The sequence below is a fragment of the Canis lupus genome, chromosome 3 (assembly GCF_011100685.1).
Source record: "Canis lupus familiaris isolate Mischka breed German Shepherd chromosome 3, alternate assembly UU_Cfam_GSD_1.0, whole genome shotgun sequence".
Classification (NCBI taxonomy): Eukaryota; Metazoa; Chordata; class Mammalia; order Carnivora; family Canidae; genus Canis; species Canis lupus.
In genome coordinates this window covers 11,570,976-11,597,537 of record NC_049224.1, presented here as the reverse complement: position 1 = coordinate 11,597,537, position 26,562 = coordinate 11,570,976, and the positions used below count along the sequence as shown (strand labels likewise).

At 36.9% G+C, this 26,562-nt stretch overlaps 2 long non-coding RNA genes across 4 annotated transcripts in view; one reads left to right on the top strand and one right to left on the bottom strand.

Moving 5' to 3' along the window:
• LOC119871074 overlaps positions 1–26,562 on the top strand; it is a 246,458-nt gene that overhangs the window by 124,832 nt on the left and 95,064 nt on the right. The window lies entirely within an intron of this gene.
• Positions 9,659–26,562, bottom strand: part of LOC111095122 — a 55,597-nt gene continuing 38,693 nt past the window's right edge. For 2 of the 3 annotated variants that reach the window (XR_005356622.1, XR_005356621.1), the window contains exons 2-3: positions 11,699–11,784; positions 9,661–10,100 (exon numbers count right to left, since the gene is read on the bottom strand). This is a non-coding gene — a long non-coding RNA (uncharacterized LOC111095122). Of the gene's footprint in view, positions 10,101–11,698; positions 11,785–26,562 lie in introns of all 3 variants that reach the window. The other variant, XR_005356624.1, reaches the window with a different exon arrangement.

Below are 26,562 nucleotides of genomic sequence, written 5' to 3'. Positions count from 1 at the left end.
TCATTTACTCCTAGTTTTGTTATTTTGTGATCACACTGTGAAAATATCACGGAAATAAGTGACAAGAGAGTTCAGTAGCCAGTTAGTTAAGGTTGTAAAGTAGATTGGCCATTATATTTTTAATACAACATGAAAAGGAGGTTATTATCAATCATTGTCAAAGAAATGTAGGCTGTACTTTATGTAATTAAAGTAATTTCTAATTACATGGGATTGGAATTGCTTTCTCCATAGTTCGTTTCAAATGGAATGAGTCAAAGAAAAAGAGCGGAATGAGTCCGCTCTTTTTAAATATATATATATCTTTAGATTTGTGCCTTTTTCCTGAACAAGATATATGACACAGCTAGGATGCTGTGTGGATCAACCTAGTCACACGCACAGTGAAAGAAAGCCCCAGCATTACCTCTTCCCGAAGTTGGAAGTTATTTTAGGGTGAATGAATAGGATTCTGGGCCTTTCTCTTTCTCCTAATGTAACTTGGTATACACAGATTCTTTTCATTTAAATCACTGATTCATCCCTTGAAATCTTTATTTATAAAGGAATCTTAATTATACAGTTAATCAAAAAATATTTATTAAGCACTTACAATAGATCAACCATTGTTCTAGCCTCCAGAGGTGTGTTTCTCCAAGAGTGGTCTCACATCATCTGCAACTGAGTTACTGGAAGTGCTGCAGATAAAGTGATAACCACTCCCCATCCCACACCAACTAAATCAGATCTTGAAGGGTGGGATCCAGGATATTAAATTGTTAAAAGAACTAAAAATTACTTTGAAAATCCTGATAAGAAAATTTAGTCCCTGTCAACAAGGCCTCATGAAAAGCTGGGAATGCAGATAGGAAAGAGCAGATCCAGACTTATAGTCCATAAAATCTGAGCAATGATTTGAGTCATTTCTGCGTGAAACCATTTAACTGACAGTACTCTACTATCTATCTCATCTTCTTCTGACATGGCAAACTTGAAATCCCATGTTGAGTTGGCAGTATCACGAAATGTTAGCATCTCTGCAATGAGTAGAACTTTCTTGCCAATCCACACTGGCCATGTACCATGAGCAAAATGGTACACCTTTGTTGCTTTAAGCCCCTGAGATTTGGGGGATTATTTGTTACTGCAGCATAACCAATTTATCCTGACTGAGGTAGGTGATACATCTTCCATCATTTCTCCTAAAGGGAGTGTTGATATCACACATCCTTTACTTCAAAAACCATATTAAAAGTTTTCCATGTACTGACTCTCCCCCTGCTCATGCTCTCTCTCTGTCTCTAATAAATAGAATCTTTTAAAAAAAAGTTTTCCATGCTATAATCTGCAGATAGAACTTGCCAAACAGAGGTAACAGCAAGAGCAAAGATCCTAAGATCACAATGAAATTGCCTTGTTTGTGGAATGGAAAAGAAAGAACTAAGATAACAAAATATGGGAGCGTAGGCAAAAGTGATGGTGGAGAGAGGACAGAAATAGGAACAGAGAATTTGTTAGGAATCAGATTACAGAGGATCTGTGAACCATGATAGACATTTAGATTTTATTCTTTGTGCCAGGGATGCCATTGGGAAGTTTTAAGCAAGAAACTATATGGTATGAATTACATTTCCAAAATAATCACTCTTACTACCTGGGGAACGGTGTAGTGGAGCACAAACCATCAAACAGAGAGAAAAAATTAATTTCCCCTTGAATACCTTTGTGTTTATTTTCCATCTTTGGTCCATTTCATTTCTGTGCCCAATGCAGTTCATCAAATTTAATCTAGGTTTTTTTTAAATATGATTTCTCCAAAATTGACATTAAAAAAAAAGGCTTGTCTTTGTGGTGGAATCCCAGCAATAATTCTTGCTTCATTTAACAAACATTTGTAGGGCGTTTTTATGTGACAGACACCGTGGTGCAAAGATAATTGGGACGACATATCAAGACCCTGTGGGGAATCTCTGCAGGGTGCTCAGCCCTTACTTCATAAGACCATTTCATCTTCTTTCCAGTGAATCCTTTGTTTGTCTTCAACTACCATCAATCTTCTTTGTTTACAGACTTAGCTGTAAATTCCTCAACTTTCTTGGTTCCTGTCCCTCCACTCCCTCCACCCCATATATAACACCGTTGACCTGACCTTGACTTCAAAGACATATCCCATTTGAACTGTGACAGAGACTTGGCTCTATAGGACTTGGGCCTTTTTTGGTCACTATCCATGAGGTATGGGGCGGGGGGCAGTGCAGGGGTATGAGAATCATAGGAAACAATCAGATCCTCATGTCAGATTGAAATCTTCCCTGAGCTCTGCTGTGCTGTGACGTCAGAGGAGGAAAAATACAGTTTCTACTTCTTGTCCCATTGCAGCCAGTCACCTCACCAGCCTGATTCGCCCCTTTATGGGGGATGCTAGTTAGAAGCCTAAGTGCAACCTTATCCTTCAGCTTCCATAAAACCAGCATTGCCCCCCAGATAGCTTGGGATGGGGTGCATACTGCCATTCACAGCCTATCAAAACCAGTTTGGAAAGCCATCTCCTTCATTCACTATTTAAATATTATTTAAATGTTAAATATATACAGGCAGTCCTTGGTCTGCACAGTTCCAATATGCACCATTCAGTTGCCACGGTTTAGTTCAATTACTCTGATCTCTGACAACCTGGTCCACATTTCTATTGCTTGGTCCACAGCACATTAACTGTGAATAATTGTAAAAGTAAAAATTTTGCTGCTAGTATTTTAGTCCATAAATCACTACGTGAATAGCAGAAGCATATCCTGGTCAGTGGCCAATCATGTCATTTCTTTCAAGGCTCATCAGTGATTGGTCACTGCCTGTGTTACTCAATTCACCCTTTGTCTCCCAGCAATAAATCCCCGTGAAATTTTACAAAAATGGATCATTGAGAGATGGAATTGGCCAACAAAGATCAAAGTAGAGTGAAGAATGAAAAGTAATAATGTTGTACATGCAACTTGATTCTAACATTCATGGAATTTAGGAGAAATAGCTGATGGTGGTAATCTTGATACCATCACTCTTGGAGACACTCAAGATGTGCAGTTAGAGGAGTTTAGGGAAGGCCGACTTATGGATGGATGTCAAGGAGGAAAATAGTTGTGGCAAACAGGAGGCAGGTGTCCCAGAGGAAATGCCTGATGTTGGCAAAACACTTCACGTCAGAGGCACTCTCAGAGGCACTCTCAGAGATACTGTAGGACATTGAAAGAACCAAGGATTAAATGTCAGAAGCTCATCAAAATTTGCCAAGGCATAGAAAAGAGGCATTGAATACATCATAACTTTCTTACAAGAATAAGGCAATCACTGTTCAAGCAACTTTTGAACAGTTTTTCACAAAGAAATAAAACATTGAATTCTCAATATTTGTACTGTTTTACATTACAATGTACTAAAGAAACATTAGTTTTGCTATTTTTTTCACTTCACTCTACAGTCCTTTTATAACTGATAGAGAATTTCCAATGTTTGATAGACATTTTTAAAGGTCATGAAACAACCTTATATTTTCTCATTCACTGTGAGTCTTACTTTGCACAGTTTGAGTCTGCATGGTTGCTTTCACAGTCCTGCATTCCTGTGCAAAGTGAGAATTGTCTGTACAGAGAAACTCAGCGTGCATTCATATTCTCTCTTCTCTCTATTCCGTGAAGCTTGTAGCTTCTGTTTTTTTATGCATTTTGTCTTAGGAACTTGTTTTTATTCTCTTTTGTTGTTCTCTAATGCTGGTAAGTGATTTCAAATACAGCAATTTTATTACCATGCTACAATAGGTTGGATATGCTACTCCCTCAATTCCTTGCAAAATTTTCTCTTTTAGCCAAAAGCTGTTTAATGGTCATTATCTAGTGGCAGTGAGATTGGAAACTAACTCTCAAAAATTAGGAAATTAAGGAAATAGCGTTTCATTTCTGCGGCGGATTGTTTACATCCATTTAAAAGAATCATGAAGAAAAACACTAAAATGATGTAAAGAATTTTAGGAATATCTCACAAAGTGGGAAAAAGCAGGTGACAAAATACTTTCCAGTGTGATTCCATTTTTTTGCAAAATACGCATCTCTATGTGTACATGGGTATATATGCACATATGTGTGCATATATGTACATAAATAATCACGATGAAGAATGTAATCAAAATGTCAAAGGTAGTTATCATTGAGTGGGAGGATTATGAGAAATTGTTCTTCCTGTTCTCTGTGTTTTCTGATTTGTTTACAATGGAGATATCACACTTCTGTGGGTAGGTCAAAACTTCTGCTCTTACCTCTACATTTTCTTAATATTATAGGAATAAAAAAGAGCAGTGAAGCAGACGTTAAATTGTGTTAATTCTCTCCACCTTTCTAGCCTGCTTCCTTCCTGTCACAGACTCAGAATATTCCCTAATGAATCAGGCAGCCCGGATGGTATTGACTCTGTAGAAGTATATATATCTAGAAAGATCAACTTTTCCAGTATCAGAGGTGAAGCACAGAGGAGTTTAAAAACATTCCAGGAGTCTCATGATTCGAAAGCTCAAATTACCTCGCCTCTAACTTTTAATGTGCCCAGTCCCAGCATTGCCACACCCAGGCATGGCTGATGGATTGAAGAAACCATCTGTGCAGCATAGACAGCATTGCCTGGGTCTGATTAGTTGAAAATAGTTGACAAAATCCAAATGGTTAAATAAATCAGGACAATAGTAACCAAGGCACAGATGTTTACGATCTTCCTGCACAGTCATATAAACATAATCTGTCAGAAAAGCAATGCCTGCTGAACTGCTTTCTCACATTCACACACTCAAACAAATTTTTGAACTATTTATTGAGCATTTACTATGCACCAACCAAGTCTTATGCTTAACACTTAACGTTCATTTTCACATTTAACCCTCACAAGAACTCTGTAAACAGAATACTATTATTTTCACTTTATAGATTTTATAGGAAACTACAGCTCAGAATATTGGGTAACTCATCCAGGGTCAGACACCAAACACGTAATAATAACCACTTAATGAACAAGAATAAAGGGTTTTATTTCAGGCTCAGGTCTATTTATTTAGAACTATATTTGGCTTTTAACAAAACCTTTTCTCTGTAAACAACCAACAAAACATCACAGGAAAACTGGTTGTAAAATAAACAAGCGACTATGTGTAAAAATGTTTCCTAGGAAAACTCACATATATACGTGTATTTCATTAACTTCTTACATAACTGCTTATAAGAAGGACACAGATTTTATTTAAAGCATAAAAATTTTAGCACTGTTTTTAAAAGCGGCTTTGGATAAAATTTAACAAAAATGTAATGAAAAACACTATGGGGAAATTAGAAGAACTTTTTTGTATTGCTAAATAAGGAAAATTGTTTTGGATGGGCCAAAAATACTATTTTAATTAGAAATCACATGACAACAACAAATTTAACAACAACAACAACAACAAAAAGTTCCTTTTAAATACTTTGGTGTATCTTCTGCCCTCTCAAATAGACAAAACTCTGTCTTGTTGACGATTCTTACGGAAGACATCACTCCTAAGCAACCATAACTGCCATTCTTGCTCTGATTGGCGCTTCTCACTGCAGAAGCTCAAAGCCCTTTTTATTCCACCTTGGCCTTCCATCTCTGACCTTTCAAGTCTTCCTGAAATCAAATTGCCAAATCCTGTTTTCTCCTCGCAGAGCATCTCCTAATCCTCCTAATGTAATTTAGACTGACAGGACTGAGCTACAATGTTCAATAATATATCTGCAGATGACACGAAGGGTGGCCCGAGGGGTACTCCAAGCAAGTCTCCAATTGGACAAACCAGACTAGAAAAGGCCTGTGCCTGTCCCCATCCCTGGGTGTGGGTGCCACAATTGCTACCCATTTGTAACTGTGGCTTGTTCCTGGCCTCCAGGGCTGGGAGCTCAGGCTTCTGACTATATGGAGACAGATTATTTTTTTAATAATAATGTCTTTATTTATAGAGTGCTTATTATGTGCCAGGCACCTTGCCAAGTGATGTGATATGTCTTTATAGGACTTATCTAATTAGATTCTATATCTTTCTGCTTTCTGCATTGAGGGAGATTAGCGGGCTTATTCAGGGACCAAAATCGTGATTAAGAACAAAAACAGTACTTAGTTTGCATCTCTCCCTTATTCTTTTACTAGTGAATTTCTATTGATCACCTACCATGTGTTAGGAATTGCATTGAGTGTAGATCTCACCTTTATAGAATAACAATTTCTTGGGAGCAGAAACATACAAATAAACAGTACGATGTAAATATGTTAAGAATTACATATATAATTCATATTCTACCAAATTCACCTTTTAAAAATATACAACTGCATGATGTGGAAAGTTTATTTACAATGTACAACCAACTGATTCTAGAACATTTTCTTCATCCCCCAAAGGAAACCCTTTACCTATTACCAGGCATTTCCCATCCCCCTGTCCCTAGAAGCCACTAAATCTATTTGCTGTCTCTATGGATTTGCCTATTATGGACATTTCAAATAAATGGAACCATATCAAAAGAGAGAAAGAGAGAGAGAGAGAAATACATAGAAAGCAATCATATTTAAGAAATGGAAGTTGCCTAAGTAAATTAGTTAAAAAGATTTTTTACCTTCTCTAGCCTTCTTCATCACTAGAGTCCCATAATGGGGTGGCCTACAAAAGAATTTTTATCACCTTGTGTCAGGCTCCTTGCTATAGAGCCATCTAAAAAGATTTGAATCACAAATATGTGTAATGACTCTCATGTTTAGAACAGTATTAAACACACTACTCCTAGGCTCTTTCATTGTCCAAGGTTACTGCCACTCACACAGATAAATTATGTTTTTAAAGAGTATTTATGAATGTGTATAAATGATCAATACATAGGAAACAAGGAAAAAATTATATGAATTATGATCCCACATTAAAACAAACAAACAAAAAGCCCACAGATAAACACATATATGCAAAGAAAATGTGATGCAGTATTAAAATAATTGGAAATTTTGTTTTATTCTCTATATCATTCTATTTTGTGCATATCTATAAATTTAGCCATTTAGGAGTTTTATAATCAGAACAAGTAAATACTTTATACAAATTAAAAGCAAAAGAAGAATGAAAAGTCTGCTTGGTATAATGTGTCTCTAATTATTGTTTTATTGAGTTTACCAATGAGCCAGTTTATGATTTTAAGTAGTATGGTCATTATTTTCAAATAAATTTTTATAATCCAAAAGAAAACAAAAGCAAAAAGGTTTTCTTTAGGTAGGACTTCCTAACTCTAAACAAATTCTATTCACTATCTTGTCACCAGACATAAGTTCACACAAAATGGCCTCTCATTAATTACCTATTAGAGAGAAAATGAGAAGAAAGATGACTGGTTGCTCAGATTGATAGTTTCACATATTCCTTCTTTGGAGACTATCATTTCTTTCAAAGTTCTTCAACTTTCTTGATGAAAAATTTAGCATCGAGACACACATGCATGTGAGCACACACACTAAGAATTTATATATTTTTTTAAAATTCCTTTAAAATATAAAAAGTGCAGGGCTGGTGATGAGAACAGGAAGTAAGTAGAAATGGGCACATGAAATCTGTGTGGAGTGCTGGGTATGTTTTGGAACTTGATTGTAGTGGTGGTTGCTTCCATAACTCTGTAAGCTGAGTAATACTCATTATACCGTACACTTAAAACAAGTGCATTTTATACCTCCATGCAGCTTACAAAATAAAAAAATATATAATTGCGTTGGATGTAGGAAAAAATACTATAGCAGAAGAAAATGTTTGAGGAATCCTAAAACCAATTAAGGAATCAAGATTGTGATGAAAGCCATATTAGACAGGCCCAGCTACATGTTTGAGAAGTCCCAGTGCAAAATGAAAATCCAGCACCTTGTTTAAAAATCGTTAAGAATTTCAAGATGGCAACGTTAAACTTAGCAGAGGGCTCTTCTGAGTGCCAGGCCCTGTGGGACCACGTAGGTAACGTGCCCTGAGACCAGCCATGAAGATTGGAGAAAGCATAGGCTGAAACATGGAAAGTAGAAGAATTCTATGAAATTTGAAGGATGCTCCAAATGAAGAGGACACAGATCCAAACAGTGGACAGGGCTTGGTGGTGATCACCAAGAGAACTGGGGAAGATGAATTTAGCAACATGGTAGGGCAGCCCTTTTCTCCACTTCTGCTTATGGTGAATAGTTGAGAAGTAAAGAGTAGCATTTACTTCTGGACTAAAGCAATGAATGCAGGAAATGGGGTTGCAGAGGCAAAGGAAATCGCCAGATTCATGGTATTTACCGGATACAGGGCAAACTCACAAAATGAAAAGACACCCCGCCTGCCCTTCCCATCCAGGAGGCAGAAACTTATCTTCTTTCACGATAGTGAGAGGGAAGTTGCTGTAATCAGAACCTTCATTGACAAATGGGAAATCAGGAAGTTTTAAATGCCAGTGTGAAATGAACATGCAACAATCCTAGCATTTACAAAACCCAAACATAATGAAAGGAAGAAACTCTGCAAACAGAAACATGAAAATCTGTGAAAAAATGGAAACCGTTTAAAAATTAACATAATTAACATTTGCCAATAAATGTAAGAGATGATCCTGTCTAAAAAAAATAAACAAAAGAGGTGTTTAGGGAATAAAAACATTCACAGATCTTGATTTTTTAAAACATGGACAATGGCTTACCTGTTCAGTCTATGAAAAGGATGTTTTGGTGGCTGTTTCTAATTTCAATATATTTTAATTTATCAATCTTACCCCCTTATGGTTAGTGATTTTTGCAACTGAGTTTAAGAAATCTATGATTATCCTAGGGTCAAAAATACACTCTTGTATATTATCTGGCAAATGCCATCTTTCTTAGCCTTCCACAATTATAATTACAATCCACCTGGAATTGCTCTGTGTGCTGTGTAGGGTGAGAGGAGATGAGCTTGTCAAGTTCCCGCCCCCACTGTGCACAGATATTGAATATACCCAGCACCTCATTGAAAGAACAGTTCTTTCCCCACTGCTCTGCTGTGCTGACTGTGTCACATAACATCTGTGTGCGAATCTTTCTGGTTTTTCTATTTATTTACAGTGGGTTTTCGGGTATAATTTGTACAAGGTCAAAGTCTTAATTGTTCTAACTTCATGTTAAGCCTTGATATTCAGTAGTTTGCATTTCTCAGCTTTGTCCTTCTTTAAAGATTGTCTTGGCTCTTTGGGGCTCTCTGATTCAGCATATAAATTGTAGAATCAGCTTTTTAATTTACATACACACACAGAAAAAAAAAACTGAGATTTTGAGTGAAAATGCAATGAGTCTATAGATTCATTTAGGGGAAATTGATATCTTCAAAGTATTGAGTCTTCATCGATGAACATTCTTCCACATATTTCAATCTATGATCATCTTAATGTTTTTTAGTTTTCTTTTTTGAAGATTTGCCTAATACTTCTTGATGCTTTTTATAAAAGACATTTAAATTGGTTTGAAATAAAACTGATTGTTTTTATACTAACCATATCTATAGACGAGATTTTCTATATGAAGAAATGCAACATCCACTAATAGTGACAATTTAATTTATTATTTTCCAATGACACTTTCTTTTTTAAAGCTTATTTCTCTAGCTAGAACTATAATATAAAGTTGAATAGAAGTGATGAGTACAAGAATTCTTGTCTCATTTCTAATCCCAAAGTTTTTATAGGGAATGGCTAGGTCAACTTCAGTATATTATACAATATGATTTTCCAAAGTTGTTTTATGATTTTGTACTTTCAAAGGCAGGCCAATAGTTCTAGTGGGAATACTAAGCATCTATGTGAATCTAGACTTCTAATAGTCTGTTTTACTATTTCTCCATTCTCCCTTCCATTTCAAAATTCAACCACTGGAACTAAAAACAAAGCCATTCCAGAGATTTGCTTCTGAGTATGATGTAAGAGTGAAGAGGTTTGAGGACAGGGGTGGGGTTGGACAGAAAACAGAATCCAGAAGGAAGTATTTAGTTTACTCTTTATCCTCCCATATTGTTACATTCTTCATATCACTAGTATATTCTTGTGCATCGTTTTTAATCCCTAGGGGAAAAAATAGAAAAAAACAAAGGTAAAATAAAAATAGTATTTTAAATGAACAAACTTGAAAACATTAATATTACTTAAGTGTACATAAGCAAAAATGCATTTTTATTTATATTTCACAAGATGTTGGCTAATGACACAGAGAAAGACCAAGTCTGGGTATGTACTCCACAGATGCGGGTACCATTACATTCTCCCACAGCCCTCCTGGTCTGAGGCTCTCCTTCTCACCCTAGAAAGGTTTATGGCAGGATAATATATGGAGAAGACAAATCTTCACAAACTTACACTTCATTTGAAGTTCTTTTTTTATTTTAGCTTTTCTACAAATTATTTGGATATTTAAATATGGGTTTTATAACATTAAATAATTTTCTGGATCTGAATGTATTGGGAAAAAATTTATTTTATTTTATTTTTAAGATTTTATTTATTCATTCATGAGAGACACACACAGAGAGAGAAGAGAGGCAGAGACACAGGCAGAGGGAGAAGCAGGCTCCACGCAGGGAGCCAGACGTGGGACTCGATCCCGGGTCTCCAGGATCAGGCCCTGGGCTGAAGGTGGCGCTAAACCGCTGAGCCACCCGGGCTGCCTGGAAAAAAATTTAAAAATTGATTTTTTCCAATACAATTTCATAATGATTTTCCACTGATGAAAAGCCACATTCATATTTCCTTACCTACATATTTTGAAAAACGAAACTAATGAGACTCTGAAAACCAGAAAGTATTTAATCTTCAAAACTGCTCTTAAACATGATTATATTCAGATCTCCTCCACATTTTTACCTGCTTTGAAGCTCTCTTCTACAATGCAAATATTATATTGGAGGACATCAGAGAACTTATCAGCTGGCATACTGTTGATTCTATCTTGTCAGTATTGCTTTCACTGGTGCAACAAAAAGAAAATTGAATGATATTCCCCTTTTTTAAGTCCAATTCTTCTTACAAGTTTGGTGTACCTCCCTATTCCTTGACAAAAAATTTTCTTTTAAAGAATGCCAAGTTCTTCAGTGAATCTGAATACAAGGGTGATGAAAATAGTGTTTGAGTGGGTTCTTGGACTCTTCATCTGAACAGACTAGATAGAAGACTGGCCTTTCAGTGCAGGAGGACACCTGAACGTGTCCTTTTAGTGTGATCCTTTCTCTAAGCCAGCCCTTTTTATGAAGGGATGAGCCACTATACTATTGTTCTATTTTTAAATGGCTCCATGTTGTTATAAAACCAGAGCATGTCATTTCATTAACATATTGAAGAGAGAATTCAACTGTGCTCCAAAAACACTGGTTTTAATCTTGGTTGGTTTCTACTCATTGGCTAGATGATTCAGAGCAAGATGCAACTTCTCGAGACCTGTCGTCTAACCTGGAAATGAGGCATCTGTATTTGATGATGACTAAAAGCCACTCCAGTTCTAATAATCTGCATAAAGCTTAGGAAGGGAACTGTTCTATAATTTCTTAATAATGCAGCTTTAAGTTGTATTAGAGGGAGAAATAAGGTGGTTTTATAATTTTTATTTATATTTAGAATGGAATCAAACAGGTGAGAATATTGATATATAGCAGTGACATATTTTGTGATACCTTTTGTTGAAAGAAACAGGTTAGAAGGATGTCACAAGTTTGCTTTCCTCACCTCACTCCTGGGCTTTCTACGTGACCCTCAATTTCTAGAAATAAGGGGAAGAATAAAGACTTTAGCAATTGGTTTCAAACTAAGCTTGTAAAACCCTAGGGTTCTACTTAGCCCTTCAAGAGAGTTTGCAAACATTTGACATGAATTTCACTTTTTAAAATAAATACTATATATTTTATATATAAAACACGCATATCTTTATTTTAAAGTATAGTATTTACTAATTTAACAAATATTTCCAGAGTGCATATTATATGTTGAGAACAATTCTCAGGTCTCAGAATTCAGGAATAAACAGAAACAGAAAAAATCCTTGTGAAGCATGGAGCATGCCTGGTGGGCTGAATCAAGAGGAAAATAGAAAGAAAAGAGGCTAAGGAAAGAATAGAGGCCTGTGGTCCATCACAGGACTCTGGCTTTAACACATCAGAAACCTTTAAGCCCTTCATCAGTGCTACCTGGTCCAGTACTTTTATGTGAAGCTTACATGTATTTTTTTCATATACATTTGAATATGGTGCTGAACAAGAATAGTTATTTCTATATTAATCTTATTCAAAATCAGGCCTATAGCAGTTGATCCAAACAAAAACTATACATTTTTATGGCAACAAATATGGTTTATGTTGAATTATATGCCAGGCAAAACTGAGGTATATCTGCTTATGTCACTTTCCCAAGAACAAGCAAATTCATAACACATTGATAACATTAAATTATAATTAGCTCTAACCATCATTTTAGGTTTAGATTACTCGTAATCTATCACATTTATTGATAAGGAATACAAGCTATTTTAAAAATATTGTTATATTTTTAAACTCAAAAAAAACAAACAAACAAACAAACAAACAAACGTCATTTACATCACTTTCAGGCTTCCAGAATGGTTTATTAAAAACATCTTGACACTTCACAATAATCTGCTTTTACAAAATTGGTATTTTTGTTTGCTATAATTTTGAAATTATAAAATAAATTTATATTAATAAAATTGCCCCTTTATCTGGTTAATCTTTATAATTCTCTGCTTGAGATTCTCTCTCTCTCTCCCCCTCTGGCTCTCCTCTTTCTGCTCTCTCTCTTTCTAAATAAATAAATAAATAAAAATTTTTTTGTAGAAAGTGATTTCAAATTAAGGAAGGCTAAAAATATATCACAACTAAAAGTAATACATGAACATTGACTGGATTTTGAAAAGCTATAAAGGACATTGAAAGGATAATTAAAAAATTTTAATCTGTATTCTATCTAAGAAATTGTTGTGTATTACATCATTTTTTAAATTCTTGGGAATGAAAATGGCATTGTGATAATGTAGGAAAATGTCTGTTCTTAGATGACTAATACTGAGATATTTAGAAGAGGAGTAACATGATGTTAACTTTATTTTCAAATGGCTCAAAGAAAAAAGGAGATCATAAAGGATATATATTTATGTAGATAAATAATAGATAGATAGATAGATAGATAGATAGATAGATAATAGATAGATGATAGATAATAAAGAGCACACAAATGTTATCAATTTAACCATTTGTGAATTTAAGTAAAGAGTTCTATGAGTGTTCATTGTGCTATTCTTTCAACATTTCTGGAGGGTTGGAATTTTTCAGAACAAAAGAGAGAGACTGGTGTCACTGAGCAACATAGTCTGAATAATTCTGACTTCTGAGTCACTTCCCACGTCAGGGGGATGTTTGCCCATGCTGGTGACCAAATGAAGCTGATAAGCAGCATTAGTCAAAAAAACCTAAGTCAGACTTAGGATGGCTGTAGACTAATTATTTAGACTCACCCAACCTCAGTCTAGTTAATTTATTGCTTTAATTCATGTATTTAAAAAAAAAAAAAGGCAAAAAACAAACAAACAAACAAAAAACCTGCCTGAACAACAACAAAAAAAATGTAAACCTCTCTACCCGAACTCAAGAAAGAGCTTTAGAGCACATGGAATGTAGCACCGAAGGAATTATGAATTGATATTTGCTCAGATTTGTTATGTTTATTTACTCACCCGAAGAAAAATATTTGCCTTTTGTAACAAGATTCTTTGAATTCATGGGAGAGCATAGCTGATCCTGCACATTTGGTGGCGGGGAGAATGGGAGAGAAGCAAACATCCATTTTGGAATCCTACATCATGGCCTCCAGGAAATAGAGGCCCTTTGCTTTCTTACTCTCATGATTTTATTCTCAAGGTTGAAGGCAAAGGTTTCAACTGTTGTCCAAGTCCCAACTGCCCAGAGTTCAGCATAAAGGGAGCATTTGTGTTTATAATAGGACTCTGGCTTTCAATTCCGCTCCCTACGAAGTGTCTGGGCTCATTGGCAGCATTCTAGCCAGCCTGTTAGTATTCAAAGGGTCTTGAACTAGAGCCACACCAGAAACCAAATGGGATAGGCAGTCACCTCAACTGTCATTTGTAAGGCTGAGATAAACAGGGAAACTATTGAACAATAGAAAAGGGGTTTTCTTCCTCTCACCAGTGAAACACACCTTAAAATATGAAGATCAAGGACTGCTAGAGATAAGAGCCACCAAAGAACTGAAACCTCTTAACCGCAGGTGGTAACAGTGGGGTCTGTCTTTTGAAAAATGTGTCAGATCCTTTTAGGACTGTATAAAGCACTTCTGGTTCCTATGGTGACACTGATAATTCTTTGTCAATCATTGTGATACGGAGATCTACATTAAGCAGTTTAAAGAGCACCTTGAAATGCTTGAAGGTTAAATTAGTTTCTCCTCTAAATTGCTTGGTGTCGATTTTAGTTGTGATAATTGGAAGAAATACACTTGGTTTGTGAGAAATACTGACCAATGTGTCTTACCTCTTACAAAGCTCAGAAAGGGACAGAGCCATAAACTGTGGGTCCCCTCGCAAACAGCCCTGGACACTAATCAAAGGACATGTCTCCGAGTGGAAGAGACTAAGTAATTCATTAGTCTTCAGGCTGCCCTTCTCTGCAGTCCTGTCCGTTCCGAAGGATAGCAGTTTATTTGTCTGGTCTTTCCTTAATTAATTAGTTTCTCAGGAAAAGGCATTCTCTAATAAAATTTGGTGGAAACATTCCACGACTCCAAGGCAGGGCTCCTGCCACTGACCCATTATCAAAAACTGTTTTTTTGGGGTGTTAGATTAACCATCAACCACAAATTTTCTGCAAGTCGGGAAACGATGGATGTGCTGGGTTTTTCTCTTTTACTGGCTTTTGCACGTGATTCTATTAACAGCAAATATAATTTTGCCAAGTCGTGAAATAAGAAACTCAATTGCCTCGGTAGACAGATACCCAGAAGGTTTCTTATCCCCATTCTTTCAAAAGTCTAGGTTTGGTCACTATTATAGTTTACGTACCACATTCCAAACCTCTGCAGGCTTCTCGTTTCCATGGGGCTAGACTGGCTGGGGGGACCCTTCCTCCCCAGGTTCTGCCCATTTCTAATACAACATCAGTGTTCCAACAGCTTTGACTGGAACATAGGTGTTCTCCACATGCCTTAATGATTATCCGTTTATTGTGTGACTTGTGTCACTTTCAAGAAGTTAGTTGCAATGAGTTTGCAAATATCTTGCTATCAAAACAGATAATTATTCTTCAGAATAAGGAATATGTTATTAGGTACTTACCACACCATCGGACCTACACTGGAAAAAAAAGCCATTTTAGTATACTATTAAAAAATTGCAGAAAAATCAACTATTTCTGCCACCAATACAATTCCAAAAGAAAAAGAAGAACTTGGTTTCACTTGTACTATTAAATCAGAGTTGTAACAAATCTTTTATGAGTATAGCATTTGTGATTTTAGTTTATGAAAGATAATAAACACATCTGTTCATTTTCGGTACATGAAATTGACGCAATGTTTTGTCTATTTTCATTCATAGTAATGGTAATAATAGCTAATATTAACTGAGCACTTCAGGGCCTGCCGTGACTCTATTACACAAATGATCAGTCTCATTAGGAAGAATCCATTACTGTTCCAATTATGCAAATGAAGAAACTAAAGTCTGGAGAGGTGACAAAACAAGGAAAATGAGAAAGCTGTTCTAAATGACTCTAGTGTCTGAGATCTTAATTACCACACTGATAACGTGCCACAGCCACCCTTGTCCCTAAATTTCCTATTTTCTCACATTTCATACAAGTTTACGGGTGTAGGAGCCTGCCTGGGGCCCCAGAACAAAATATCGTAGATTGAGTAGCTTAAATAACAGAAGTTTATTTCTCGTAGCTCTGGAGGCTGTGAAATCCAAAATCACAGTGCCAGCAAGATAGGTTTTCTTCTGAAGAAAGAAAACACACACTTCTTGCTGTGTGCTCACAGGACCTCTTCATTCTACATTTATGCAGACAGAAGGAGAGAAAGGGAGAGAGAGAGAGAGAGCTAGCAAGCGCTCTGGATTTTTCACATGTCTGTTGGCCATGTGCAGGTCCTCTTTGGAGAAATGTCTGGTCATGTCTTCTGCCCATTTCTTGATTGGATTATTTGTTCTTTGGGTGTTGAGTTTAATAAGTTCTTTATACATCTTGGATACTAGCCCTTTATCTGATATGTCATTTGCAAATATCTTCTCCCATTCTATTGGTTGTCTTTTAATTTTGTTGACTATTTCCCTAGCTGTGCAGAAGCTTTTTATCTTGACCAAGTCCTAAGAGTTCATTTTTGCTTGTTTCCCTTGCCTTTGGAGATGTGTCTAGTAAGAACTTGCTGTGGCCAAGGTCACAGAGATTGCTTCCTGTGTTCTCCTCTAGGATTCTGATGGATTCCTGTCTCACATTTAGATCTCACATCCATTTTGAGTTGCTTTCTGTGTAGTGTGTGAGGAAATGAATGGTCCAATTTCACTCTTCTGCAAGTGGCTGTCCGGTTTTCCAGCACCGTTTGTTGAAGAGACTGTCTTTTTTCCACTGGATATTTTTCCTGCTTTGTCAAAGATTAGTTGACCATAGAGTTGAGGGTCCATTTCTGGATTCTCTATTCTGTTACATTGATCTAGGTGTCTTTTTTTGTCCCAGTACCACTCTGTCTTAATGATTACAGCTTTGTAATACAGATTGAGCTCCAGAATTGTGATGCCACCAGTTTTGGTTTTCTTTTTCAACATTCCTTTGGCTATTTGGGGTCTTCTCTGGTTCCATACAAATTTTAGGATTATTTGTTCCAACTCTGTGAAATAAGTTGAGAGTATTTTGATAGGAATTGCACTGAATGTATATTTTGCTCTAGGTAGCATAGACATTTTAACAATATCTGTTCTTCTAATCCATGAACATGGAACATTTTTCGATTTCTTTGCATCTTCTTCAATTTCTTTCATGACTGCTCTATTGTTTTCTTTTTTCTTTTTCTTTTTTTTTTTCTCTCTCTATGGTTTTCTGGGTACAGATCCTTTGCCTCTTTGGTTTATTCCTCAGTATCTTATGGTTTTGGGTGAAATTGTAAATGGGACCAACTCCTTAAAATTTCTCTTTCTTCTATCTCATTGTTAGTGCATAGAAATGCAACTGATTTCTGTGCATTGATTTTATATCCTGCCAGGTTGCTGAATTCCTGTATGAGTTCTAGCAATTTTCAGATGTGGCCTTTTGGGTTTTCCATATAGAGTATCATGTTGTCTACAAAGAGTGAGTTTGACTTCTTTTCCAATTCAGATGCCTTTTATTTCTTTTTGTTGTCTGATTGCTGAGACTAGCACTTCTAGTACTGTGTTGAATAGCTGTGGTGATAGTGGACAATCTTCCTGTGTTCCTGACCTTAGGGGAAAAGCTCTCAGTTTTTCTCCATTGAGAATGATATTCACTGTGGGCTTTTCATGTATGGCTTTTATGATATTGAGGTCTGTTCCCATCCCTTGGTGTCAGGGAAATACAAATCAAAACCACAATGAGATACCACCTCACACCAGTCAGAATGGCTAAAATGAATAACTCGGGAAATGGCAGATGTGGTGAGGATGCAGAGAAAGGAGAACCCTCTTACCCTACTGGTGAGAATGCAAGCTGGTATAGCCACTCTGGAAAACAGTATGGAGGTTCCTCAAAAAGTTGAATACTAGTCAGCCATCAAAAAAAAAAAAAAATGAAATCTTGCCATTTGCAATGACATGGATGGAACTAGAGGGTATTATGCTAAGTGAAATAAATCCATCAGAGAAAGACAATTATCATATGATCCCACTCATAAGTGAAATTTAAGAAACAAAACAGAAGATCATAGGGGAAGAGAGGAAAAAATTAAACAAGAGAGGGAGACAATTAAATCAGAGAGGGAGATAAACTGTAAGAGACTCTTAATCATAGGAAACAAACTGAGGGTCTCTGGAAAGTAGGGGGGTGGAGGGTTGGGGTAACTAGGTGATGGACATTAAGGAGGGCATGTGATGTAATGAGCACTAGGTATTATATAAGACTGATGAATCACTGAACTCTACCTCTGAAACCAATAATACATTGTATGTTAATTCATGGAATTTAAATTTAAAAAAATTAAAAATATTTAAAAAATAAAGATACTGATTTTATCTAAACCTATCAGATCATGACTCTTCCCCCTCATGATTTCATTTAACTCTAATTATTTCCTTAGAGGTCCCATCTCCAAATACAGTCACACTGGAGGTTAGAGCTTCAACATGTGACTTTGACAGGTGGGGGAGACGCACAAACATTCTGTCCTTAATAACAAATAACTTAGTGTATTTCCAAAAGAAAATTATTCCAAGTTCATTAAAATGCTAACAAATAGGAACTTCTCAACTCCTAAATTTCCCCTTTAAGAAATTTGCAGTATCACGTGTAGTAGAGACCTCATATGGACAGAAAGATTGGAGAAGTGAAACTCTTCATTGTTCACATTGTCTTAACTAACTGGATGATGATAGGTGACCCCCGAGAGGGGATTATATCGGAGAACTAAAGCAAAACTTCACACAAAACAATGAGGCCCTGCCTGAGTCTTTGGGAAGACTGCTCTGATCAGGCTCTAGATGAATTAGTCAGCCAATAGTGTTAGTGGATACTTTTCTTCCTGGGCTCTGCTCTGCTTTCACTTATTATGACAGAAAAAAATGCATTAATCTAATCACATGCTATAATCCAACCACATGTATATTTATGCACTTAGAGATTAGCATACAAATTCCAAATAACAAAGTAAGAATGATCAGTCTTGGCATTTTCTAGAAACGTAGTTCGTATTTCTTTTTCAATTAACCCTAGTCATTGAATGATTTATGTGGAAAAGCAAGACTAAGCATGTATGTTATATACAGTTGTTGATTCAATAAAAAGGAAGGTATCTAGAAACAAAGCTCTGCAGCCTCTGTAAAAACATGTGCTCTGTGAGAATTTCAATTGTCTGACATGGTTCAGATCCTACTCAACTCATTATGATGTTCACGGTCGATATTTTTCACCAGCACAATGAAGCATGCCACAGTATTTGAAACCACAGCCTGTAAACATTACTGTTACACAGCCTTCTGCTCCCACAATGGCGAATCAAGATAAATGCTATGGATTTTCTCAGATTTATTCTTTCCAGTTCATACAGTAGCAGGCTGGTCAGACAGAGTCACCTCTAAGAATCTATGCAACAAATTTGGGACTTTCTAGGCAGCCACAATATCTATTAGCAGGTGCCAAATTAGAGTATTTCGCAAGAAAGATGAATATAGTGGCAGCTTCCTGGTATCATAGAATTTCAATGTGAAGGAAAGCAAGCTGGCTGAAAGTGCAAGTCATTTACCAAGCATGTAATTAAATAGACGGATGAAAGGTAGATGACACAGGCATGGATAGGTAGACATTCTTATTAGTCCACCAGACTTCCAATTCAATGGCAGTTGGAAAAGTTAGCATTTTGTGTGTGTGTCGGGGGAAAACGGGCTCAATTCTGAATTTATTTCTTTTGGGATTTGCACATTTTTTTTTTCTTTCTCCCTACCTCTGCGCCTCACTACAGTGTTACTTGTGAACCAGAGCAGAGTCAAGAAATATTTAGCGGAGGAAAATAGAGTCAAGAAATTTGAGAGGAGGAAAATCATTCACACACGTCTAAGCTGCTAATTCTTTCCCAATCAGACTGACAAAGCACTTTTCTCTTTGGAATAAATATGTTGGAATCAAATGAATTGCCAGAAAAGGGTGTTGTGCTTTGTTCTGTTTTAATTCCATTGCTCATGGCTTGACTTTTGTTTGTCTTCCTGTCAGCCTTCTACACTTACCTTGGCATTTCTCCTAATCAGCAAGCAGGACTGCATAGGAATGTTGGTCTGTACAAGTCAGTTTAGGTAAACCTGGCCACCTGCCTCCCTGTTAGGACTTTCTCACCAACCATCAGCTCACATTATTCAGTGCCAACCAGACAGAAATAACCACAGGATTCTAAACTTGCCCTTCCTTTGGGAGGGTCACTCTCCCTTTTCCTACTCCTTTCTATTGGCTCTTTGGGAACAGATGGCTGGCTTCTTGAGTATCTTGCTCCTTTGGCAGAGGAATATTTTCCATCACTAGACCACTGATCCTGAATGAGACACTATGAACAATATTATTTTTCTATCTTCGGAAAACTACATTTCCTATAAAAATAAGATTCCCAGATTCTACCCAAATTCCACAGATACTTAGTCTGCAGCATATTAATGGATATAAGACATAGTTCCTCCCCATAGAGAAAACTGTGCATACATAATAATACTGTAACACATGGCAAGTGGAATATTAAAAGTAAAAAACTTCCAGAACAAAAGAAAAGATTAATTATATGGGAGAATTACCACTATGGGAAGAAAGACCGCATGTGAGCTAGTTCTCAGTAAGGACGCCTCAAAACTTGAATGGGAAGAATGAGGAGTAATTAAGAAGCTTGTAATTTAGTAAAAGAGAATGTGCAAGGCATGGAAGAAAGAATTTTCAAAATGTATTTGTGAAACAATAAAGAACTGTATTTTGCCTACACAAACCAAAGCTTCCTATAGGATTGGGTCTCAAATGCTATGCTTAGAATTCTTACTTTATTCTGTAGGCCAGTAATTTCTAAAATCTGGCCATGGACCAGTGATGGTTTAAGTCTAAGTGTTCACCAGACTGGGGAGAAATAAGAAAAAGAAAGTCAATTTGTAAGTTTTTTTGTTTTGTTTCTGTTTTTGTTTTTGTTTTTTTTAATGAAACAAAGTGCATTCAAAGCAAAGGTCTTTCCTTTATTATGGGATTGTATGTTTCCCATATTTGGAATCAAATGCAATTGCTATTTTGAAATGATGGTAAGACTAGATGGCTAAGGTTCTTAGTTGGCAAGATAAAAATTGGCAACACTGTTTTGGGATCCCGAGTATATTTTTATTTTACTTGGTCCATGTGATCAAAAATTTGGAGGCTACTTCCAAAGGCAATGTGAATCCTGGGAAGGGAGATGAGGGGATGGATATTGCTCTCTGGGAGATGTAAATGTGAAAGTAATAAAATAAAAAGAGATAAATAAAGGAAAAAGAGAGAAAAGGAAGGAGGGAAGGCAGTAAATTAGACAGATCTAAGGAAGATAAGAATCCAAGGAAGCTAGTTAGAAACTAAAGCAAGAAGCAATGAGGATCAGAGTGCCTAGGTGGCTCAGTCAGTTAAGCAAGCATCTGCCTTTGGCTCCTTCCTCAGCTAGAAGTCTGCTTCTCCCTCCTCCTCTGCCCCTCCCCCAAATTATACACATACTCTCTCTCTCTCTCTCAAATAAATAAATAAAATAAAAATTTAAAAAAGCAATGAGGGCCTAATCTAGGACACTAACCTAGAGAATTGAAAGAAAGCAATGGATGCAAGGGAGAGAATCTACAGGATTGGCAAATGTGCAAAAGTACACACTAAGATTATATTTTGGGCCAAAAGTCTGAGCCACTTGGCTTCTTGTACAGAAAGGAGGGAAAGAGCCAGCAGAGATTTGGAAGAGACTGGAGATGTGACAGACTGGGTCTGGGAAATTGATAAAGCTTAGAGGGATACACCTGGGAATCATCTGCATAAAAGTAAAAGCTGAGAAAGACTAGTCAAAGAACAGATGGTGGAAGAGAGAATTCTGAGTAGAGAACACCTCTATCACTTGATTCTCCTTCATTAGTTTAGGTCATCTGTTGACAATGACCAACATTGAAATTCACCTTTTCTGGATGAACTTTGATCAGTGAACTTTGATATTTGCTAATTATCATTGCCTACTAGTCAACCTCTAATACTATCATATTGAAAATTTTCATATTTCTCAAGATCCTCTCTATTAGCCCATTTCTCTGTTACCACAAACTTCAATTAAGTCAACATCACATATGCTGGGTGAGCTGAGAAGTTAGGAAGTAGCAATTATTGGGCCCAAGGAATTTAGTTCTCCCCATCATATATAAGGAGAAAGAAAGAATGAAATTTAGACTACAATAACCCTTCAGCATTATAAGGAACTGTAATATTGACAAAAGAAAGACACTCGAACTTTAAAATGTTTTGGAGATATGTTTTTGTCCTGGATAATACTGTTGTGGTACAATTTATTTTTTGCCTGGTAACAATAGTTAATATTTATTGAGCATTTTTTTAATTTTTATTTATTTATGATAGTCACAGAGAGAGAGAGAGGCAGAGACACAGGCAGAGGGAGAAGCAGGCTCCATGCACCGGGAGCCCGATGTGGGATTCGATCCCAGGTCTCCAGGATCGCGCCCTGGGCCAAAGGCAGGCGCCAAACCGCTGCGCCACCCAGGGATCCCTTATTGAGCATTTATTATAGGCCGGCACTTGACAAGCACAACCTCACTTAAACTTCAAAAAATCTTACCAAGTGAGTAATTTTAGTGTGCCTTTTTTCTAGTAATAGAAGTAATATTGAGAAAAGATAAGTGACTTGTCCAAAGTGACCAAGTAGCAAGTGACTGAGCTGGGATTAGAATTCACTTGTATCCTTTAGGCTTCATTTTTTGGCAAATGACAGAAAACCCAGATATAACCATTTTAAGGGAAAAGGGTCTTTATGAGTTTCCATAACTAAAATGTCCAGAGCTAGGCAGAGGCTAATTCCAAAAGGAACATAACAAGTAACTCACACCATGTCATCAGCATAGAGTTTCCCTCTCTTTATCCTTACCCAGATGCCTCTGTGTTGACTCCATTCTCAAACAATCCCCTCCTGTTGTGGTGTCGGAATGTCTCCAGCAGATCTGGCCTCATAGCCATGCTTAGCCAAGACCAGAAGAAAATCTCTACTGTCTCTAGCCCAGCAGTCCTAGGAAGAATCTCGTTAAATCCTTTCATTGTGATTGGGTCAAAGCCTGACCCTGAAAGAATCACGAGCATCTGAGCAATGTTGTACACTAAATGGCCAAGCTTGGAGCCAAGGGTGCAATAAACCAGGATGCCATTAACAGAACAGATGCTGGATGGCACTATTAGTAAAGAACTCTGACAACGGAACTTTCTTACTGAACAACCTGAGGTCTAACCACTGCATTTTTCCAGCTAAACAGTGAAGATCCACAAAGAACAGAGATGAGACTTTGAGCGTTAAAAAGAAGGCACTACTCTTTTTTATATTAGGAAGAACTAGATCTATTTCTGCTGTGGTAACAATATAAATGAACACATTCCTCCAAAGAGACTTCTTCCTGGGGGTCAGGAAGGAAGGGAATGGACATTATACATTTGTCCCAGATTGCTCTTGAGCTGAATGAGAACACAGGCCTCAATTTCTCCCTTCTAAGCCAAGTATTTACGCCAGAGACCAACTCCAAACTCCTGTCCATCTAGATTTTCTTCCATTTTATCTCTAATACACTGGATTTAGATTGAGGCAGTGCGGCATTAGTACCCATTGCTCCATTTATCCTTTTAGAGCCTGTTGAAGATCCCACAAAAGAACCAATCTCATTTCTGTAACAAGTTCCTCCCTAGGAGAAAAGGACAAAAGAGAGAAAGATCTGATCCTATTTATGATGGTCTCTTTCTATTTCTCTAGGAATATTAACTTGCCGGTTGCCTCTTCGTCTCAAAACCTTTTTTTTTTTCCCCCTTTAATATTAGCTGACTCTCTGACATATTATTGAAGGAAGAGAACAAAGCATGTGGATGCTTGTTATTTCAAGGATATGTTGATGAAATGGTTTATAATGCAATTAAATCCTAGCTCTTTGTGCTCAAAAGAAAGAGGAAACACTCTATTGGGCCATCCTCTAGCAGTAAAAATTCGACTGAAAGACTATTACTTCCTTTTCTTTAAAACTCCAACTTCCTAGCTGATATTGCCAGACAAATGAAATAGTTCAATTCTCTCCTTTATGTTGTAGTGAATGTAGAAGAGCCTGCTTCAATGGGGTAGGTTTTAAATAAGAACTGAAAAGCCTGTGTGCATTTGCAGTTTCAACACCTCATTTAACGCTTTGCTTACCTTCAAAAATCCTATAGGAATAGTGAATATATACCCTGTAATAAAGGGCAAAAGAACGTACCTATTGAAATTTAAACATAAGACCACTGGTGAACTGGATCCAAAAAGAGAACTGGGCTATGATTTCTCCTTTTCCCAGAAGGCTGTCAGATACAGTTGCAACAGTTTGGTAAAACATTACTGGGGCCCCTTTATTCTTCCATTGTTCACTTTTCTCTTCCTAGTTGCTTTTTTTTTTAATATTTTATTTTTAAGCCATCTCCACACCTAATGCGGGGCTCGAACTCACAACCCCGAGATCAAGAGGCCCATGCCCTATCAACTGAGCCATCCAGGTCCCCCCCCCATATTGAAAATTGCTTCCTAATATTGAAAAATTAAATTAAAATTTCTCAAGGGAAAAGAAAAAGGAAATAATAGGCAATCCTATTCTTCACTTCATTGTTTTACTCTTAGATAAAAGTGGTAGGTAAATAGGGAGCCTGAGTCCCCAACTGGCTTCATCCAGCTCCCATCCTAAACTACACCCCAGCCGAACTAACCAACGCCTCTCTAGGTCATACACTCTGACTTGCCCCCGCTCTGTTGCCTTCTGTGACACTGACGCCTACACCACAACATTTATACTTGTTGAATGATAGGTAGAGCTTCTGAACAAACGGGAGGTCCAATCAGGAGAGCGCTTGCTAAATCTCTGGCAGAGTCAGCAGGCGTTCAGGGCTCCTGCAACACTGGGACATTGAACACAGAGACAGAAACAAAGAAAGCAAACATTTCTGCCTTGATGAATCTACTCACAATTCTAATTCCTGCGATCAAAGTATCTTTAAGAAGCTATTTTAATTTCCACATGTATATAGTTTTTCATGACATCTGGAAAATTGAACTCTTCTATATTAAATATGAGAGGATACTGTCATCTTTTTGGAACCTCTAAGTCAGGATCTTCAATGGGCCTGTTGGCTCCATTGCCAAAAGCCAATGGGCAGCTGTTGCCTTGACAATATTAGAAAGCTGCAGCCTTCCTTTAATCCCGGAGAGAACTTCTGGAGAGGGAGGATATCTGAAACAAAGTCACACTTGGGAGCAAGGCATTCTCTGAAAGCAGCTTTTCTGATTTCCTGGGCCCAATTCCCAGGGACCCTCTATTGCATCATCAAAAGGTTAGGATCACTTTCCTTGCTTCCAAAAGTAACACCTACAGCAGGATTTCTCAAAATGGAGTATGAGTCACTGGCCTCAGAATCACCCAGAGTGCTTATTTTTAGAAGCCTGACCCTCCGGCTACTCCATCTGACTCTACAATTGGGGATTGGACATCTGCAATTTTACAAAGTACTACCGCACCATACTAAATTTTGAAAACCACTATTTAGGGATGTATGTTCATTCATATAAAAACACATTTGGTATAACAATTTAGGTATAAGGAAATTATTAAAGGCATGAGTTCAAAGAAGTCTGTGACACAACCATTTAACCTTGCCAGAAGCATCTCTCACTTGAATAAAACTTAAAGCAGAAATCATGATAATTTAACCTCAGAAAAACTACTTAAACCTATCAACAACTCTCCTTCTACCCACCTATGTATCTCCTACTTTTTAGATTCTATTGGTATAATTAAGTAAGTCTTACATGATGTTGGCATTGTTGTTTTAAGATGCCACATTTTATTTAAACATACTAGTCACAAATTCTATGGCATTTAAAAAGTTTTTAGTAGAAGAACATAGAAAACTGAATGATAGTTATATGACAGTGAAATAGAATTCTTCTATGCAGTGACTAAATTATAGTGACCAAATTATAAGAGTAAATAATTTGTTTTAAGTGATGAACTATCAAGTCCAAGCCTGAAAGCAAAAATATAATTTTTGAATATCTGACTCTTTCCACTGAATATAAAATTTAAAAAAATAATTCCGTCCCAATACAGAGACATTTTCTGTTTTTCCTTCAGAATCCAACCAGCTAGAATATTAAAGTATTTCAACGAGCTTTATTTTAGATGCAGTTCAAAAGGAAGGAAAGTTAACAGCAGAATCCTTTAGGGGAGCAAACCTTATGTGAGAGAACCTAATAAAGGATGCCATGTATTAGTAAGAGAAGCATGTAACCTGAAACATTTTCAGTGACACAGCACGCGAAGAGGGACAAGCAATCATGGCATAAACAATCCCTACTGGTTAGTTTTCACTGTGGAAATACTGACATGTTGAGGATACATGATATTTGACTATGATCACCCTGTCATCCTGTGGATTTGAGGTCTCCAAAATCTTGTGTGGGTAACATGCCTACTTTTGCCCCCCAGAACACATCTTTCTCTCACCGATATTTGCTACTATATTTTCCTAATATCGAATTCACTACTTGCCACTAA